Raw genomic sequence first — 5,184 nt, 5'->3', positions numbered from 1 at the left:
ACTACTATTAGAGAGAGTGATTGCCATAAGTACCATGTTGGCGTGCACTTGTTGTCATCATAAAAAACATCAAAATCATTCTCTTATGTCCATAAGAATCTTTTTTTTTTTTCCTTTGAAGCCACCTCAGTTAGGTATTTATTTTCTAAACTTTGGACCATTATCTTAGTAATGTCTTGGTTCATTGCATTCAAAGTAGATTAATTGCTTCTTGTAATTAGCTTCCTTCTTGTTTTTATATTCTCAAGAGCTAGAGTCGAGTCTCTTGAGTCTTTCATGGGAAGCTAATTTTGAGTATTACTTCATGTTGTCCACATATTTTAAACTTGTTTGGAGATAAATGATAGTTCATAATCTTCTAAGATTTATGTCATCACAGGACATAAGTTTAGTAATAAATGCAAATGTAGTCCCAACCCGATGTCACTATCAGAGAAAGAGTTTCCAAAATAAAAGATGTTCAAATATAACGTTAACAAAAGGCAGATAATAAAAATCTTCAAGATAAGACGACTTCCTACGCTTTGAGAGTATTAGTTTTCACATGCAGCTTGCAACACGTATGCGTCCATCGTAAACGCCAAACACAAACAATGAAGGATGAGTTTCGAAATTATATAACAATATAAGATAAATGAGGAGAACACGTAAATAGTTAAATCAGTACAAACATGAGAAATACTCCAAATCATAATATCAAAGGTTAATCTAAATCAATCACAATAAAGCAGTCCCAATGATGGAATGCTATACATGTCCTATACTCTATACTTCTCCATCATTTGGTACCATTCTACTTTGAAGTACTTGGTTAGGAGGCCTGATATTATGCCATTGCAAGAGTGGACGGACAATTCATGAATGGAAAAGTCCTCATAGATTCCTTCAACTCAACCCGAGACACATATACACGACGGCCGGGGTACTCTTATGTTGCAAGAGTGGACGGACAATTCATATATTATTAATTAATTATCATTAGTCAATATGACTCGATCGTACGTAGTAAGTCCCAGATGAATATCTGAGAATTTCGGTTTTTCCGTTCATCCCACGTTATTTTATACTCATAAAATCAAACTTCCTCTCACCTCTTACCTTAGCTGAAGATTTTTCCAACGAAGTCGATCCGTTGATTTAATGTGTCGCTTCCTCGCCAACCACTGCCTCTAACAGTCTGCAAAAGAAAGTAAATCAAAGCAATAACCAAATACAAATTAATTATTTACTCCAATAGATAAATAAATTATTTATTAAAATTAATTAAATAAATTATCTGTTATTCATAATATAACTCAAAAAATTATTTTAATACAAAACATATTTATAAATATAATAACATAACATAAATGTATAATTCTAATTAAAATAAAACAGAATCACGTAGCATATATGTAATAAAATTGATAATATTTATTTAAATTAATGCATATTGTAGAACACTTTTAATTATAGCTAAATAAAATGAATTATTTAGATGTAGATTAATTTTTGAATATATATCCAGTAATATAATTCAGTCGTATGTCCAGGCCTAAAAATTGGAATAAAGAAACACATGCCTAGTGTTACAATGATTTGATCATACACCTAGGTGTTACTGAAAATTGAAATAAAGGCATATATGCCCAATACTCATATAATTCGATGTAGTAACTAGAACTGCATATATATTGCCCATCGTTAATATACTTTGATCAACAACTCTATATTGATATAATTGATGGAATTGGAAAAGTGTGTCTGGTCTTTGAAATCAATATATGGTTTTGGTTAATGAAACAAGGTTGGAGGCAATAGGGCAGCAAGTGATCCTTTTTTTATGTTCTTTTACGAAATTAGTAGAATATACGATGTGCAACACAACAACAACCACAAATCCTTCTTTTCTCTTCTTTTTGAAAATTAGTAGTGTAGTACCCCAATTTTGTCCAATTTATTAGAAATAATTCAAAAAGTAATAATATCCATTTTTATTATAATATATCAAATTTTGTGATACAAAAAAGGAAAATATATATATATAAAAGAAATAAAAAATATAGCTAAAAGAAAATCATTTTATGTTGCCTTGCCAGCTGCTACATGCCTTGTTTGTTTTCTTTTTGCTGCACTACCTTGCTTTTGCTTTAGATGTCTGCCTTATTTGATCTTTCTGTTGCTGCACTGCTTTGAAGCACTATCATTGTACCTATTTTGTAACTAAAAAAACATAGTCTTATAAGTCAGAGAGATGATATGTAAGTAATGAAAGTCAACTATCTTTGCCTTTAGCCATGATACACATTATACAGGGTAAGGAGACAAACTTTTGAGTTTAAAAAAAAACTAAAAGACAAATTAAAGCTGCAAATAAAAAATAAAAAAAGCTCAGCAAGTGAACAGATAAAAATAAACATAAGCTAAAACTATGAATGCATCAGATGTGCAGGAAAAAAATGCGGATGATGAGCAAAATAAAAGAAGCATCAAACAAGGAACTAGAAAGCTCAAACTCAAACATGAGCACATGCAAAGAAAACAACTGAACACTTAAAGAAAACTCTATAAATAGAGTCTTGTTTTTTCAGAAAGGGAGGAGTTTTTTTATTTTTATTTTTTCAAAAAGAGAAGTAAAGAAAAATAGAATTTTTTTAGAAAAGGAGAAATTCTAAAATAAAAATGAAGTTGAACAGAGAAGAAACAACAATCTAAATCTATCCTCAAAATCATGTATTTCAAAACTAAAATAAAAATAGAAAACAAGAGACAGAGGACATTACCGTCATTATAACTTCCACCAGTAACCGCCGTCAACCACCATCAACTGTTACACCCCACCATCTTCTTCTTCGCCACTATACACAAATATGTGTCTCTCAAGTTAGTCTTTGTTCTTTATCTCTTTTAATATAGTGTTTCATTTGTTTTGTTGTTTGTTTGGTGAAGCTTTGGTTTCATGCTCAATGATGTTTTTTTCATTTGCTTTGCTGCCTTTTATTTAAATATGAGGTTATTATTAAAAATTACAAATGATATGTTGGAAGTTGGAACTTTTCTTGAAAAGATGAAGCACGTAAATATCCAAACATCCAGTACATAGCCAGCTTGCTTGCATTTGCTTTTGTTCAGTTTGCGAAGGAATGAATAGGCACGACACGACGTGTTTTTACTTTGCATTAAATCTTTAATTTTGTTATTTTTTTGTTATCTTTAAATTTTATTTTTTGTTTGTTTGCACACAAAAAAAAAACTCTTGCCAAAATTAAAATAATATAAATCGTGGTTTAAGTTATTATGACATGAGTTATGATAACTTGATAGTTCTGAAACTTTTTTATTTACTTTTAATATATTAATAATCACTAAAAATTAACTAGATGTGATATCTTTTTTATTTTTGAGTTATTAGGACATAAGTTGCGACAACTTGGCGGTTCTAAATATCAACTTCATAGATAAATTAATAAATTAAAACTCATAAACACATCAATAAATAAAAATTATTATTAAAGGTTAACTAGAAATAACATCTTTTAATCCATGAGTAGCAGAACACAATTTATACAACTTGATCACTGTAAAATTTATTTTTATAAATAAATAAATATAAAATTAACTTTTTAAGTTTGATTATTTAGATGTCACATTTTTCTTAATCTTTGAGTTGTTAAAACACAAGTTGTACTACTTGGTGGTTTTGAAACTCAATAATAATATAAAATATTTTTTTAAGAGAATTAAATTAGATGGGACATCTTCTTTACTCGGTCTTGAGACACAAGTTGTACAACTTGATCGTCCTAAAAAACATATTTTAAATTATTTATTCAAATCAACTCTTTTACTTTTCTTTTCGTCGAAACATTTTTTAATCACAAAACCAATTTTCTTTATAAAAAAAGAATCAACATATCCACATTTTCTATCTAAGAACTACGTAGCTTTGATTTCTCCATCGTACCGGGAGATACGTAGGAGTAAGATCACATTCTTGTCAAACACATTAATCACAAAACCAATTTTCTTTATAAAAAAAGAATCAACATATCCACATTTTCTATCTAAGAACTACGTAGCTTTGATTTCTCCATCTTATCGGGAGATACGTAGGAGTAAGATCACATTCTTGTCAAACACATTAATAAATTTTTTTTTTTGTTCTTTAATTGTTAAACACATACTTATTCCAAAATCATATTTAAATAATAATAATAATAATAATAATTGTTACTCATATTTAATAATAATGAGAAATAAATATACTTAAGTTAATATTGATCTTGCACAATTAATTATAGGTAACCGTATTTTAACGGATGTCGTAAGGCGCTAATACATTCCCTAAGCATAATCGACTCCCGAACTCAAAATTTGGTTTGAAAGACCATTTTTTTTAAGAGTTTTCTAATATTTTCCCTATTTTAAAATAAATGTTGGTGGCGACTCCATTGAATTTGAAAAACACTCCAAATTTTAGGCCGCAACAAGTAGGATATACGATGTGCACGACAATTTTTTCCGGAACGGAAGGCACAACAATGCGTTAACCTATAGCTTATCACCTATATATATATTTTGGTAATGATAGGTTTGTTATCAGGCCTGATTCTAAAATACGGGCTTGTCATATTGCCATACTTCATTCTCATAATGAAGATGATGATTATTATTATTATTATTTTTTTTTTTTAGCGCTATAGTTAGCAAACTAGTGCAGTAATACACATGTTTATTTTTTGTTTTATATATATATATATATATATATTATATTAAAATAAATTCAATATTATTAATATTAATAATTTAAATAAATCACTAAGGCAAACACATAGGTTAACTGCGATGGAAATTAACGCACGTGTCAAACATACCGATGATAATAGTTGTGCGTCATTATATTATTAAAATCGTCTTAAAACCAATGTAATTGTCTTACCCCTTAACTCCTTGACCTTCAGTCCTCAATCAGTAACGAAAAAGTTTGAAAAGTTAGATTCTCTTTTATTTGGACATTGTCTGACTCAATCACATGTTAATGATAAAAAAATGTACTTGCAAAGTTGAGACACGTGAAAGATGTAACGTCCTAATTTCAAGGTTTAGAATTAATTACATAATTATCTTTGGGATTAGGCTAATTCAACCAATTCCAATTAAGTGGTAGAAAATATAGGCTAAATTGTTGCACCGCTTGGATTATAA

General features: G+C 29.0%; 1 long non-coding RNA gene across 1 annotated transcript; it reads right to left on the bottom strand.

Moving 5' to 3' along the window:
• Positions 1–1,949: 1,949 nt before the first annotated feature.
• Positions 1,950–2,978, bottom strand: LOC140920260 (uncharacterized). Its single transcript, XR_012162983.1, has 2 exons — positions 2,763–2,978; positions 1,950–2,202 (listed from the first exon to the last, which is right to left on the bottom strand). It is a non-coding gene; the product is annotated as an uncharacterized lncRNA (long non-coding RNA).
• Between the last annotated feature and the right edge of the window lie 2,206 nt (positions 2,979–5,184).

Source organism: Cicer arietinum, chromosome 5, assembly GCF_000331145.2.
Source record: "Cicer arietinum cultivar CDC Frontier isolate Library 1 chromosome 5, Cicar.CDCFrontier_v2.0, whole genome shotgun sequence".
In the NCBI taxonomy this organism is placed as follows: Eukaryota; Viridiplantae; Streptophyta; class Magnoliopsida; order Fabales; family Fabaceae; genus Cicer; species Cicer arietinum.
The sequence above is the reverse complement of the archived record's forward strand: the minus strand, read 5'-3'. Positions and strand labels throughout refer to the sequence as shown.